The 16,292-nt window shown below is 35.6% G+C and overlaps 1 long non-coding RNA gene across 1 annotated transcript; it reads right to left on the reverse strand.

Moving 5' to 3' along the window:
* Positions 1 to 399: 399 nt before the first annotated feature.
* Positions 400 to 5,700, reverse strand: LOC106665605. The gene is made up of 3 exons (XR_001340317.2): positions 5,632 to 5,700; positions 4,461 to 4,909; positions 400 to 627 (listed from the first exon to the last, which is right to left on the reverse strand). It is a non-coding gene; the product is annotated as an uncharacterized LOC106665605 (long non-coding RNA).
* Positions 5,701 to 16,292: the final 10,592 nt, after the last annotated feature.

Raw genomic sequence — 16,292 nt, forward strand, 5'->3', positions numbered from 1 at the left:
TAGGAGTCAAAGGTGATCAGTGAAAAAAGGGTCTGGAATGAGTACAACGGATTTTCTCATGAAGCTGATCGATGTTGCTAATCAGTGAGTGGACAAAGAGGGAGGCTGTCGAATAGGGAGTCGACAAATGCCTTTGTTTCTCTCTCCTTCCCCTCTTCACTTACACATGCTAATTCCAGATGCAAATGAAGGAAGACTACCTGCCCTTTATTTCAAACTCCTTCCTCAATACCCAATTGATTTATATCCTCCTATAAAAGCTATGTTAATCCCCCGTTAGACGGTGGGAACAACTCTTGTCCAACCGTCAGCAATTAATACAGGCAACCATTCAGTGTCTCCATTGATTTTCACCCTTAAAATATTGTATTTATTAACTATAAAAACAAAGCATGGCAATGTGTTTTAATGCACAAACGTATAACAATTTAACATATTCAAATTCAGTTTCATTTACTTCGTATTTTTTTAAAATCTGTACATAAAACATATAATAAAATTGGCTATGAGCTGCTATGGTGTTTGCTATCATTTTCTGCCCACGAATCTTTCGCCGACATCCTAGAAGTTGTACATGCTATTATCTTTCAAATAATTATGGCTGCGTACGTTTCGGTGACCCCGCACCTAAAAAACAGTAATGTATATAATATTGAATTCAGAATTTTGTAATATGAAACTTAAAATTACTTAATGAAGAAAAAACACAGTAAACTTCCAACATTAACCAACCAAAGGCGACAGAGTTAATGAACTTAAAGAGATAGGTGGAGGCCAAATATCATACAATTCTCCATCAACGATACTTTCTCTCATGCTCTCTCTCTTTTTCTTTCTTTATTTTTCCTACTCTCTCTCATTCTTGCTTTCCATTTTCCTCTACTTCTCCTGCTCACTATATCTCTTTCTTCATTTACTCTCTGACACCCACTCACACTCGCTCTCTTCCCCACTAACTTACTCTCCCTCCCACTCTCTATCTCTCTCTCTTTCCTTTCCCAACTCACGTTTTCACTCACTATTTCTCCCTCTCACTCTCTCTTTCTTTATCTCTTTTCTCTCATAAATTCTTTCAGTATCTCACGCTATCTTTTCATATTTTCTTTCAGTATATCATTCTCGTACTTTCTTTCTTTCTCTGCCTTTCTCTTCACCCTTTTCTCTTTTGTTCACTCTCTTCTATCTTTCGATCACAACTAGCTCACTCTCTATCTTTCTTATCTCTCTCCCTCACTCTTTCTGTATCTATTTATCTATATATTTGTCTCCGTCTCTCTTTTTTTCTCTCTCTCATTCTCTCTCTCTCCGTATCTCTCTCACTTTCTCTCTATCTATCTATCTCTCACTAGTTCATTCTCTGTCTGTCTGTCGTCTGTCTGTCTGTCTGTCTGTTTGTCTCTCTCTCTCTCTCTCTCTCTCTCTCTCTCTCTCTCTCGATTCTTCTAGAAAAACCGTTTAAAATTGTACAGTGTATGGAAGGAGCTGTTATTCTTTTGTCTTCTTAGTATAAACCATGCATTTTTGATGGAATTTAGATCGGGAGAACGTGTTGGATAGGTTAAGACATTAATGCCATATCCTTCTAGAAATTGTTGGACTATTAGTAACTTGTGGACAGGACTTATTATGTCATGCAACACATGAGTTTCCCATATTTTCAACATAGCAAGCATCTGTCAAAGATCCTCCACGACCACAACCAACTCTGTAAGACTCACAATTAAATTCCCTGCCAAAACCCCCAAAGAGTCATTTTGAATATACTGAACAATACTGAATTTCCACACTCTTCCTCGTCTGTAGATAGTAGAGCAATTTAGACTCATCTGTAAAAAGAACTCTGTTGTGTTCTCGTCAAGGCTGGTTAATTCAGGCCATTAACCATATTTATTTAACCTTCTTCGTATTGTTAGTTCGTTCAGAAATTTGTATTCCTCGAACTGTTCCGGAGCTGACGAATTGAACAATGGTAAGGTTTCTCTCTCAAAATTCTCAATCTCAAAAAACAATGGCCATCAAAAAGAAGGAATGATGTCGGAATTGATTTATTAATTTGCTGAATGGAGGAATAATTTCAGTAATGTATTATCATAACAAATTAGGTCCAGCTTGTTTAAAATTTGAAAACCACCGTATATCAAGAATCCGTCATTCCTTATCGACCCACGTAAAATAATGTTAATGAACACGACACAGTTTAGAGGTGGACACGAAAAAATACGGTTCGAATCATTTATAAAGGAAACAAATAGAATCAAACTGAAAATATTAATGGCGAACTATAATTCGTTTTTTTAACTTCACGGCTCGCATCTGTATTCTGTCTGTCCATTGTGGGGGAAGATGTCCGGAGGTAAAAAGGGTTAGAGATTACACGACACGCAGTTAATCAAAGGAAGCAGATTAAAGAAGTAAACCGCAATGAATCTTTCTATCGGACTTTCTGGGAACCGGTTGATCACCGAGAAGTCGTCCGGAGTACACGGACACTCCTTTGATTCTTTAACAAATCTGTAATTTTAATATTTTACGATTTACACACATCGTGAACGATCAACTTGTCCCACCATGAACAAATAATGGATACTATGAATATCAGCATAAAAATTGAGATACCAACCCGTTATCAAATCATGTAATTAATTGTTGTTATATGGAGGACTTAGCGACTAACGACTCTGGGGTGTCGCTAGGAATTATTATAATGAAGAAATTAGTTGATTGTCAGCTATCGTCGTTTAAGGCGAAATGGACGGTTTTTGGGATGGTAGGTAGTGCAGATGGCCTGAAAATTAGTGCTAGGATGAGGGCCGTGTCCGTTTCCCAATTTTATAACAACGTATAAACCCACATTTTTCTTTACTGGGTGTTCTCCTTTGTTGCTTCTATTTTTTCAGAAGAGCAAGCCCAAGAAGCGCTCCTGCTTCCTCGGGTTCTAACATAGTACTGACCTACCGTTGGGAAGAGAGCTTGATTTCACAAGTTGCCTGGTGTGAAACCAGCAATCCCACGGCAGTAAACTAGTTGAGATTCAACCGGGCAACTTCATTGCATCAACCAGACCGCCTCATCTGAAAGAGGCAGGGACGCGGAGTATCAGAAGGATCGACTTAGAAGCGACGTGGTTGGGTCTTGGGTAGGCAGATATTAGAGAAGACTTGAGCAGCATCATTAGGACGGGTTGAGTGATTTGAACAAAACCGTAGCAAACAGGATCGGATCAATTCTTTAACGAATTTAAGTTCATTGTGGACTAAGGTTAGAAACTTAGTAAATATCACGGAAGGACTAGCGTTTGAAATGGCGGTACCCCACAGCTCAACTCTGTATGTCGGTATGAAATTGTTCTTAGCGGTCCGAATCGTCATTTCAGTTCTTAGTCCCTTATGTCTTGTATGTGGCTTCCGTCATTCCGCTGTCTATCAGGTCCTAGGTAGTCGATAGTTGCTCTTGTCGTATGCACGATGGCAAGACTGTTTTTTCCCACGGAATTTGGGTGCGTTTCTTCTCGTTCAGTTTCTTATTCCACATTCTGTACCATTCTTCTATGAGGTCAAGATGTCCCTTGATATTGTAGGTGGCATGGGTAAGAATTAAGTTAGAAGACTGCGGTACAGTCAAAATATGTTAAGACTGTTAGGATATAGTCAGGTGAGCAGGTTAAATAGTGTTAACAGGATAAAAACAGATCGTTTCGTTTTTGAATCATTACCACATATAAGCGAAATACCTGTCAGTTAAATAGCTCATTAGGTTTAAGAAAATACCGAAAAATAGTGATTTATTTACCTTGAATTCATGATGCGAGATCCTGTCAGAAAGCTTTGGCCATGTCGAAAAAGTCAAGTAATATTTTCTGTATAGCCGAGAATATAGTGTTAACAACCGTGAATCGTTATTAAATTGTTGACTCATCTAAATGTAAATCTAAGATGACTATAGTAATAAATGGAGTTTTTTGAAGATTTAGTACATTACTGAAAGCCGACAAGTATGGAGGATATAACTAAACGATTAGTGGAGTTAGGTATGATTGTTATTATAGAATATTTCCATGGTATAAAAATTTAATAAATTCGTAAGATTGAATTTTAAATGGTAGTTAAACTGAAACTATAAAATATTCATTTAAATTGACCCAGAAAATGTCTCATTATAGGGTTTCAATGATTAAAAGTAATGAATATTCTTTCTTTAGCCTGCATTGTAGAACAATTAAATAAAGAAGAAGAAATAACATAGAATTAAACAAACGATAAGCAATTAGTTACACATTTTAATCCGTATGTTTATTAGCCTGGTTCGTTGTGTTTACACCGATGTTCGCACTTGACCTTAGGAGCTGGCTTCTCGCCAATTCCCTCATTCTATCCCAACAATGAATCTTATATTTTTAGCAACTCTGTTATTTATGAAAAGTTCCTCTCCTCTTCAAATTCGGTCTGAAATTTTGGACTCACCTTTCTAGTGTAATAAAGCAGCGATCAATTGTTTTGAAGGACGCGTTGAATCAGCCTTGATCGTCCGTCGTGTACAGAAGAGCGCTTTTTTCTAATATTCATTGTGTTATTGGCCTCGTTTCGAAAAGTCAAGTCGGATGCAATTTATTCAGCTTTGTCAGATGGTGTTATTATGAGCATACATGAAAAAAATCCTGAAGGGGTTTAAGAACAATTTTCATTTTCCTTTTTTTTATTTAGCACACTGGCCCACTTCAGGTTGTTAGTCCTCTATAGACTTGTGACTCCAAACCAGACTCTACACCACCGAGATCCACATATTATCTTCGTTCCAGAAGTAGCGAAAGCCTATTAAAAATGCCAGCAATCCCTTTCCACACATTCCAATGCCTTGGTCCCACAGCTCAGTCCGGAGTAGCACTGCCATCCCAGATATACCTTGCCATCGACTGAAACACACATGGCCAACATGAAGTCCATTCATTATTCATTTGACCATAGGAGGTCACCACTGTGTCTCTCTCCTTGCAAGTTTTAAAGGTCAATAGTTCTGTTCTTACCGCCTTCTTTGTTTTACAGATGCAAAAATCAATAAAATTAGAAAAGAATCTTTTTTGACGAGTTTTCATGTTTAGAATGGTTGTTGAATTTATAAGCTTTCGAGAACGGACTGTTTTCTTTACTCCGTAGAGCAAACGTACATTATTTTGCTAAAATGCCGTCAGTTCCAACGTGTTTTAGCATATATTTCATAGTATAAAAAAAAGTCTTAACTCTTAAAAAGTATTTATTTTCCTAGTATTGACCATGATGATCAAAGAAGTTGCTTTTACAATAAACATTGTATGCAATTAAAACAAAAAACGCAGATAAACCAGCTAAACTTCACACCTTTCCGATTCGATATAATAAATATCAATGTTTGGCACTCGGGGCAGTTATTTTTAATCAAGGAATTCTTGATTTCTACCTACTACTGAATCCTTCGCAGCTACCCCACAAGCAAGTACTTCAAAATCAACGAAGGGTTGGCGTCTCCGATTTGTTTTTACTTATTACACACAGAACAAAATAAAACGAAAAAAAATTATGTTTATTATAAGTAAAAAACGTTTTGGCCCATAGAAAGTTTTGTAGCATACAGTACCATAATGTACCTTTTACATTTTACCTTACTTGGTTGTCATACTTTCGAAAGTAGAAACGATTTCGATTCTCTTTTGACGTCACATGCCGCATAATATCAAACAACTAAAAACAAGAGACAGTGAATGGGCCCTTATACTATTTTCATGGACGAATACCTGGAAGTGTGCCCGAGGCGAATTTCTTCCTTGCTGTCACTTAGCTGTGAAAATATTCTCGACCGCAATCTAAATAAACTGAAACTACAAGAAAAAAAGGGCCAAACGCATATTTCTAAATTTAATCACGGCCCGCTTTCAGAAGAGGATGAAGAAAAATTCACATCGACCGAAGAGGGGTTAAAGCGAGAAGAAAATTGTTTTTAAACCGAGTAATGGCATTTTCCTCAAAGCATGATGGCCCTGGAGCCTTCCATTTTCACCTCTGCACGAGCGAACGTGTGTTCGAAATTCAGAACAAGTTCGAAATTACAATCTATTCTCGTTGCATAAGTAAAAGAAAACGTATAAACGTTCAAAAAACCAAAAATATTTCCTAAAATTCGGTATTCCCATGTCGTTGGGAATGCTGGTGTTAAAATCAAGACGACTATATTTATTTACATTCTTTAAATCTGTTTGAAATAGATTTGTTACAATCACAGAATTACCATTTGTTTTTATTGGAAAAAATTCTACAAGTAATAAAAATTAAACACACAGTATGCAAAGCAAGGCAACAGCTGTCTGCCTTAGGTTGTGCTCTAACAAAGATTTTCAGATTCAATAAAAGGGACTAGTTGTTCGCCCATAATGAGATAGATTATTATTTGATTGAATAAAAAACTAAACAATCTTTCTGCAGGAAACGACATGCTTAGATTTGTTCCTGCCAGTTCGTTTTCACTCGTTTTATCAATAGACTTAAACAATGTTTCCGTAGATATCAGGAAAAGCAGTTAGATAAAAGATCCTTTATCGATTATTATTTCGAAGAAGTTGAAACAGGAAACCACTTGAACGGCCATATCTCGGCGTGCCGGAGCTGAGGACAACGAACGATAATACGTCGTCTATCGTTAATATTTTTATTAAAACAGAGGAAATGAAAATACGATTTGAAAAGGGAACATCACAGAAGTACCTCATAGAACGGACGTATAGGCGGAAATTACTCCCTGTTTGAAAAATTTGAAAAATCGTCTTCTGGTACACAGGTAAGCTTTGAATAATTATGAAACAGTTATTTCAGGAAACGTCGTCGGCTGAGCGAATGATGAAAAAGCCCTGAGACGAGAGTAGAATCAGGTTAATTGCACTGGAACTAGTTTGCGCAATTTGATGCTCAAGTGACAATGACTTGAAGACTTCGGGAGTTTCGACACGAGGATGTCATCCATCCTACCCAGTTGCATAAACCGTTGACTAATTATTGTTCATTTCTATCCAAATCTGTTTTTGTTTTTCTTTTCTTATAAAATAAAATAACTCCAACTTATATGGACTACTATACATTTCTCAAATACTAAAGAGAGAAAGAGAATGAGTGAACTAGAGAAAAAAGAAAGAAAGAAAGAAAGAAAGAGAGAGAGAGAGAGAGAGAGAGAGAGAGAGAGAGAGTGATTGAGTGGATGATAAAGAAATGGTAAAAGGGGAGATAGTGATAGAGAAAGAATGAGAGAGGTATAAACATTGAGAGAGAGAGAGTGAGGAAGTGAGAGGAAGTGAGAGAGGGTGAGAGCGTATGTGGGAGAGTGACTTTACATGGTTTTGGAAATCCTCGACCTCCCTCTATATAAATGACTTTACTTATTTCTTTTATATATATTTTTTTCTTCTTTTCGTTCGCTCATATTTTGAATTCCTATGTTCCTTTCAGGTTTAGTCTAGGAAGAGATAACGTTCTATATGTCGTTATCATTCGTAATTTTTCATCCATTTTCTTTGCAAAAACAGAACAGTTCAAATTAGTCAGAAGCACTAAAAATACATAAAAAAGATAACTATAAAATATATATATTGTGCCGGTTTCACCGATTTATATAATGAAAAGAAGAACGAGGGACAGAGGGAGGGAGCTCGGATGGACGGATATAAATTGTTGTAAACCGTCCAAATGGCCCACCTTCATAGACGCAATTTATATTATCTGAAACCGATATTCCGATTTTAAACTTGTATAAATAAAAGGGGAACCTTTCTAGAGAAATAGTCAAAGTTCTGTCTACATAGGAAATGCATTAAGGGGAATGTGAAAAGCATTAATAACCGACAGGTGATGGGAGAACATCGAAATCCACCGGCCCATCAAAGGATCAATTGCCCTTTTTCCGTCTTTCAATCGAACAAAAAGCAACGGCAAAACCGTAGTTTACACACTTTCGAGAAGTACGTTTTTAGCCAATTCCAATCTCAAGGCGATACTTATTTTCTCGCAATGATTACACAATACATACAATACTCATTACTGTCCACAAACTGACATAATTCAATATTTTTTTCTTTTATATGAAAATGATAATAGAATGGATTATTATAATCTAAAATAAAAGTAGGAACTTTGATCTATTTTTAGAAACAACAATTAATACTTGAGATATTTTAAACGAAACGTAAGCCCAACGATATTTCATTCAACCAATCATATTCTAAAATTCGGTTCACATAACAAATATTAAATAACGTAATATACCGAGTTGATTTACTATTGTACCATTTGATGTTTTTCGTTGTTTTTTTTCTTTTCTTCAAAAATTACTCAATCTAGAACTTTTTTTATCATTAAGGTACAACAACTGTAGAACGCTACGACCAACTTTGTTGTATTTATGATTTTATATTATTTAAGATATTTTTAATAATCCATTATTTACAATCTTTAGCACTAACCATTTTTCTGGCTATGGAAAAAATCCTCCCAGGCGATCCTGGCCAGACGACTGGACTTGCGTCCTCCTAAGTGACTGTGAGAATGATTCACGGTAATACACTCGATTGACTGCTATTGACAAATTCCTTAATTTTTTAAAATTTCTATTTACTTACAAACTGATGATGAGAATAGGTTTGACATCGTCCTAGATGCAGGTAGGATGACCACTACAGACGTGAGACCATATGACTGTCCAAATCAAGAAGCAATATGTTCAAAGCTGATACAAGATAATAAAGTGATCAGCCTTAGGGTAACTGGTTGTGGCGAGACACAATGTTTTAATCCACTGCTATCCGAAAACCGAAACAATCCGTTAAATTATGCATACGTCATATCCACAAATAAATAATCTTTAGATCTGTTAATCCAGTGGTACAGTATTAGGGCTGTGTGCTTTGACCACGACCAAAATTATAATTGGAAGTATTAATTGATAAATTTTTCAATTAATTCATCTGCCCCTCAAGCAATTGGAATTGGGAATATCAGTGGTGAAAAATCTCCATCGTTCGAGGGATATAGGCTTGGCTTTATTCCCCCTCATTAATAAATCCTACACTGCCGCCTCAGTAATGGAGTTCTGAAATCGAGTTGATGTTGGTGTTATATATAAAAACTGGTCTGAAGATCATTCAAGTACGAAAACGGCAAATTTAATGAAAGTTTAACATTATTAATATTATATATTTTTGTAAATTCCGATTCTGCCTCAACAAAAATTGCCTACTTAATAATTATTAAGAATTTATTCAGGCCGATGTATTTTTGTTTGAGAGCTTTATCAATATATTTTTTCTTTTAGAAACAATCTGTGCGAAGATCAATAAGTTACAAAGATCACATAGAAACAACATAAGATTAAATCGATTGGACAAGGTATTCAGCAATATCACTCCTACATCATTGATTAATTTGAAGTTCAAATAGCCACTGTTTTTTTAAATTATTTCTCTTTTTTAGACCGGTAGAAAAATTACTGGGAAGACATCGGGAGGAAAGTTGATCCACATGAGGATTAGGGAGGGATTGGAGGTTAGTGTAGAATTTTTTGTAGCTGGATTTTGTAACTTGTTTTATAAAAGAAGTATTTATGAATTATGCAGTTAGAAACATCCATCGGAGTCGCCAACGCCAATAGATATAAGGATTCGTGATTGTACAGTCTAGATTCTAAGGAGATTGGAAGGTTGAGTCGAACCCTATAGGTTTATATCGTTTAGAGTATCCGTTGTCTTGTTGTCTTTTAAGTAATCTGTATCGTCATTTAGTTCTGTCATTACAAGCGTTATGTGGTTAATCGAGGACGGTCGATAGTAGCAGATGGAGTTTCGGTTAAAAAGGGTTACGGTTAAAATAGATGAGGTAGAGTGATGTGGCAATGGGTGTAGGTTATGTTTTGAGATTTTGTTGTTTTTGGTTTGATTCGCTTTTTTGAAAAATAATTTTTCAAAGGAATATAAGTGTGTTTGGAGGGTTCAATAAAATGTCAGTATGTATTGAGCACAGGAATGGACCGAGGACGCTACCCTGAGAAACATCCATGTCCGCGTTATACAAGAGATAGAGGGAGGATGCGAACCCACAGTTCTATGTGGTATGTCCATATTTATTTCAGGACTGAATGTGACCTTTATGTTTTCGATGGAGGAGAGATATGTTGTCTAGAAGTGCTTATATTTTCTCAGATGTTATGCGGCCGTTTTCGCCCATAGGTTGCTGAGATTTATAATAACGTAAACAAGTTTTATAAATTGTGTTAAATTTTTGTAACATATTGTAGAATCATTGGAATTAAGCTGTCCAATGCCGTTTTCACCTGCAACTACACGTATGAAATCGGTCGATTATTGGATAGCCTGCGCACCACCAGGTCACGAACAGTTTAGTCTGTAGTGTACAACGGTCCTACGTAATCGGTATCCGTTGGTTTAGTTCGGTCATTTGAAGTCAGGTAGGTCAATCGCTACCTACATCTCAACTGGGAGATGACATTTTTGGTTGCAAAGGGGTGAAGTTATAATAGATTTGAGGTAGAGATATGAGACGGATGGTGAAGCATGTGTTTTGGGATTTTGAGGTGTTGAGTTTGAGTCGGCATATTCTGGACGGGTTGTTATAACTGGGTCGGAGCCAGATAATAGAATGGCAATGCGTATCAGCATAGTTAGGATGGTGTCGGGAAGGGTATGGATGAGTACTAACTGTAGTTCAAGAATTCTTCATGAATATGAAGTGGATAGAAGGTGAGTTTCCAGAGAAAACCAGGCTGCCAGACTCCATCTAAAGTCGGTTAGACATCGAGGAAGAACCCGAACAGCGCTCCTACTTACTTCTTAAGATGACTCCAGACATGCGGGATTCGCCGAATGCCGAGCAAAGGTTCGCCGAATCTCGACTAGTAGAGATGGGTGCTTGGTTATTCGCCGAGCAACAATATTCGGTGTTCGCCATGCTCGGCTAATTGTCGGTTTTTTCCGCTTCAATGTGCATTTATATTCGCGAAGTAGCCGAACTTAAAGCATCCAAACATTTGGGAATCAACTGTACTCTACTTAAATCAACTGTAATCATCAATCAACAGTTATTATTTATTTGCATTTACTGCTATTTATTTTTTAATAATAAACGATTTCTAACTAGTATAGATGTATTAATGAAAGAAAAACATAGCATTATTTCTGTTGGTCCAATTTTACAGTCTTGCAGTTCCTCGATCTGAACCAATAATTTGGAACGCTCCTCTTCCGAATCACAAAAATCGGAACGAGGTTTTCGATGCGTGGAAACGAATCGAAAGTATATACTTCAATTTACTGCTATTTACTTTTTAATAATAAACGATTCCTAACTAGTATAGATGTATTAATGAAAGAACATCGCGTTGTTTCTGATGGTACAGAATCGATTAGCCCAACATAACAGGCTTCGAGTTCCTCGATCAAGCTGAACAATTAATTTGGAACCCCTCTCTTCCGAATCACAAAAATCGAGTTTTTCGATGCGTGGAAGCGAATCGAAAGTAAGACTAGGCAACAGTACTCTGTGGCTGACTTCTGACTATGTTTGTAGTCACTACACAAAACAGTAACCGTTTTAAAATTTTACTGTTGTCTATCACGTAGTAGTTCAAGTAAGTTGAGGACTCACACGGCACTTGGCGAATATTCGCTGTTTCCGCACCGGCACGATATTTAGCAAATGGCAAATCTCGGGATTTGGCAAATACTCGGCAGAAATCTGTTAACAGAATGTCTTATAAAAATTAAATATTGTATAAAATAACGAGACAAATCCCTCGAAATAATTATAAATAAAGACGGAGTTGGACGATGACCATAATCTTGATTCCCAAAACCGAAATGCATGCCTGAAGCCACCATAGGAGCGGATGGTAGAACCGCCAAATAATGACTCCTAAATCAAAATTGATGGTCGAGGATTATATTAGAATATTACAAGATAGGGAGAATTTATTTAGAAAGCAGTGTTTTGATATGCTATTCGACGACATGCTTTATTGCAATTAAATTTTAATGTTTTGTTATTTATTCTAAGAAATATTATTTTATATAGACTGTCAATTTAAATAAAAGTTTTTGTTTTTTTAAACCAGTGTAGAAATAATTTCTGTTTGTTCACTGAATTAATGAAACCGATGTTAATCAAAAGGAGGTAGGTATGCTTTGTATGAAATTCTTATATGTTATGTCATATAATAATTCCAAAGATGGAAATATGTATTACAAAATATTCTAATTTTCATTTCTAATTAAATGCCGGCCCAGTTGGTTACTAGTCTCATTTTTCATGCCAATTATACGTACGTGCACTTGCTGGAATGGAGATGAATTTATCTGCCTTCATTTCCTTGTGAGAAAAACTTGTTTTATTATGACAAAAATGGTTTTGAAAAAATGAAGAATCGTGAAAAATAATATACTGTTAATAGAATGTCTTATAGAAATCAAATATTGTATAAAATAACGAGACAAATCCCTCGAAATAATTATAAATAAAGACGAAGTTGGACGATGGCCATAATCTTGATTCCCAAAACCGAAATATTAGTGAAGCGAAGTCTGAGGTTGGCTTGGGGTTTCTTTAGTTCTTGGTTCTTTAGTTTATAAACCTTCTCTTTGATTTGCTGCCATCAAATGTCTATGACATTTTCAGAACTATTTTTGTATCCCATTGAAAAAGGCCAACCTGAGAAAAATTATATATAGCAACCCATGGAGGTGGTCTTCGATTAGTGTAAATCATATATATGGCCGCCACACATAAACGAATTAAAAATTGGCAAGCTCCTGCTTTTTAGGATTTAACGATTTAGAAGCGAGAGGGGAAAAAATAAAAATTAAAAATCACGTGTTGTCCGTCCTCAGAATAATCTTGACCGCGTCTGTTTGATACAGGTCACATTAGTATTTCCTCTTTGTTTTTTACTTTCCATTAAAGTCATATAATTTATTTTAAATTTTTAGCCAGTATTATACTATCAAAGGCCAAAAAAAACCGGACACTCGTATTTCGTTGTTTATATGAAACTACGTATTTTCATCGTTATATTATTTACAACATGCTTTTTTTTAACTTTTGTTTTACTCATAGATTTCTTGTTTACAACGATCCTGGTTTCGAGCATTAAACGCCCAGCATCAGGTTGAAGGATATACAAACATTTCTCTCGACATGATTTGTTAGAATGAACCCGTCGATCCACTGCCAACGCGATGTTCTAATGAGAAGTTGGTGAATTGTTTATTATGTCAAAAATTATTTAGATACATGTTTCAAATAGGAGGTAAATCAAAATATATTATATTATTTATGCATTTATCTCTATGTTTAATTTTACATTTTTTTATTTCAATTATCTTAACCCGATCTAGTTCCCTCCCTTTGGTGAAATTGAGTACCACTGTTGCAATTAAATTTAAAACTGTTGTCCTTTTAAATTAGGAAAATACTTTCGTTTTAGGCAAGTGTTCTTTAACTCTCGTTTCAATTTCTTTACCCCTTTGTCCGTATTGTAGTGTTGGCCCTAAAAAAGACGTTAATGTTTCTACAAGAAGGTTACAATCTTTTCGCCCTAAAGAGGCCCTGTTACCGTGAGCTCGACGGCACATGACCCCTTTTACACTATCTACAAAGGGCGCTCCGTTAGCGAGTGGGGGCCCTTGAGGTGTTGGTTAAGAAGTAATTGGTCCTGTAAAGGACAGATTAGTGGTGGAGATTCCCCTCGTCAGACTGTACTGGGCACCACGAAACCGTGAGCTCATACGGCTCCAATGTCCTTTCGAGTCTTTGGGAAGGGAAGAGAATCTGCCAAGAGGAGAGCCGACTCAAACATCGTGAGCTCTAAGAAGAGCCAGTGAAGGTGGTGAGACAGTGTGACTCCAAATTCATGCCGGCAATCCGCTCTTTCGAGTTTGTAATTGGCGCGTTTCCTCTCTCGTCGAAGAGTAGTGCAGTATTAATGATCTCGGTTTTAGTCTTATTTCAAAGCTGTATATTCCTAACCTCAGATAGTCAGGGATAAGTATGTTTGGAAGGCCTTGCTCAAAATCAGCCTTAGTTGGATTCCTCAGTTCGTTTATTCCCTTTCAAGTTTTTGTTTTATTTTATATGCTCACAAATTTACATGTTTACATAGTTTTTACAATATAATTTTGAACATATCTTAACTCTCATTAACAAGCAGAAACAGTAAACAGAGAGTAAAATTAATGACTTGAATTGGTTGTTCTCCACTCGGTGTCGCTTTTTTGAGAGAGTGGTATAGAGTCAATAACAATTAAATTTGTAAACCCCGCTTTTTGATAAGTTGTCAACTTTAGGTTTTAAGAGAATGTTTCTAACACGATCTAGAAGCTACAATAAAAGCTTCTCATTTAATAATTTTACCATCTTTTTCTGATAGTTCACCAGCGTATGTCAAGCAACGAAAACCTAAGTTTTCTTTTTGGTGGGGTGGTTGAGTCGGAAAAATCTGTGAGTGGAATGATCATCAACCAAAAGTAAATCTACATATTTACTCAACCTTCATCATTTCTATTAATTTGCTACTCAAAGCAAGTAACGTATCATAACATAATTAACAACACTACCTCCATTTATTTAAAATCACCTAGTAACCAGAACTTCTACAACTTTATTATAAATTAAAACTTTCGTGCTCGACAATCAACAAATCAATATGATTCAGTTCCCCTTGCTTTAAATTATACCTAACCCTAAAATTCGTTCTTGCTGAATTAAATAGAACTTCAACTCTCTTACAACGTAAATTCCATAAAACTATATCAAATAAAGAATTACATAAATTATATATTCGAAGAGATAAAAAACGTTTTTACCAATACCTAAGTTCGCATTAGGCTTGCCTCATTATTGTCTTCATTAAATTGGGATAAATTCGATTATGATACGGTGCCAACAGTTAAATTTATTATTGATGAAAAAATACCATAGATAAAAAAATTAAAAACATGAAGGTACACTTAAAAATATTCATTAGGGCTTACGGAAAAACAGTGATACGTTAGTAAAATCGACATTTTTTCCGAATTTCAATTTTTTCAAATTAAAATATTTACTTTAGGAACAATGTGTTAACCATAACTATTTCCATACATTCCCAAACATGCATGTAATATGTTATTTAAATTTAGTAAATTGTTTTTGAGTATTCCTTACCGATCTAGTTTGCCATTAAAGGAAAATATCTAAGACACCACTGTTCTATTTTGATTGACCAAGCTTGGTAATTCCAATAAAAAATAAAGCAATAAAATGTCTCTTATGGAAAAATAAGTCATCGTGTAAAAGCCGATCTTTCAGAATTATATTGCTTATATTTTATATATGAACCTGTAATTTGGTCGTTATAGGTCATTTTGTCCTGCCTATCCTGGTTTGGGTCTGTCAGGCACGATTTGGCATTTCGCCGCCAGTGTTCTGTGAGTGGGATTTGTGATTTTCACTAATGTCAGAATAGATTGGCCAAACCCCATTTAGGCCTTTTGATCATATAATGATGTCATATTACAATTTCCTTAGTAAGTTTTATTGGTTGAAAATCTCGCTTATTATTCGTGAAATTGGACAATAGACTGAGGAACAATGGATATGCTCTTGATAAGAAAGAACAATCAACTGCAAAAGAAGGCAATATACAGTTATAATTAGCATGTAGAATTTTAATCTATTTACCATCTCCGTCGTTTTTAAGGTTTTGTATACATTGTTTTAAACACCAGTTAAACGATTAACGGATCCTCCTTCATGGGAACTCGTGTTAAATAAATGGCTGACCATTAAAGAGTAGAGCAGAAAGCTCCTGGTGTTGAGGGAACTGGGTATAAGACAATTGGTTTCACTTTCATTTTTAAAACTTTTAAAAAGGCGACAAAGAAAAATATTTTTGAATCATCCAAGTTTAAAGTTATTTTATACTAGTACAACAAACGATATCATCAACTGGCGAATCTCATTATTCAGGAAATTCTCATTTCATAGGAATTGTTTGAAGTGTTTGAAGCACTTAAGAAACATGATAAAGGAGATTATTCACGATCATTTAACCGTTTTGTTTTAATGATTACTTTTTCTAACTGGATATGGAACATAGCCAATTTGTTGATAAAAAAGAAGAAGAAAAAACTTGACAACACATACCAGGTCATCAACAGCCATGGCCAATGTTGTTATCCCTCGTTTAGCAGACATACGGAAGTAAAATTCAAAAATTTAATATTAAAACATAATAAT

Source organism: Cimex lectularius, unplaced genomic scaffold (assembly GCF_000648675.2).
Source record: "Cimex lectularius strain Harlan isolate CLEC.00 unplaced genomic scaffold, Clec_2.1 scaffold329, whole genome shotgun sequence".
NCBI classification, from domain to species: Eukaryota; Metazoa; Arthropoda; class Insecta; order Hemiptera; family Cimicidae; genus Cimex; species Cimex lectularius.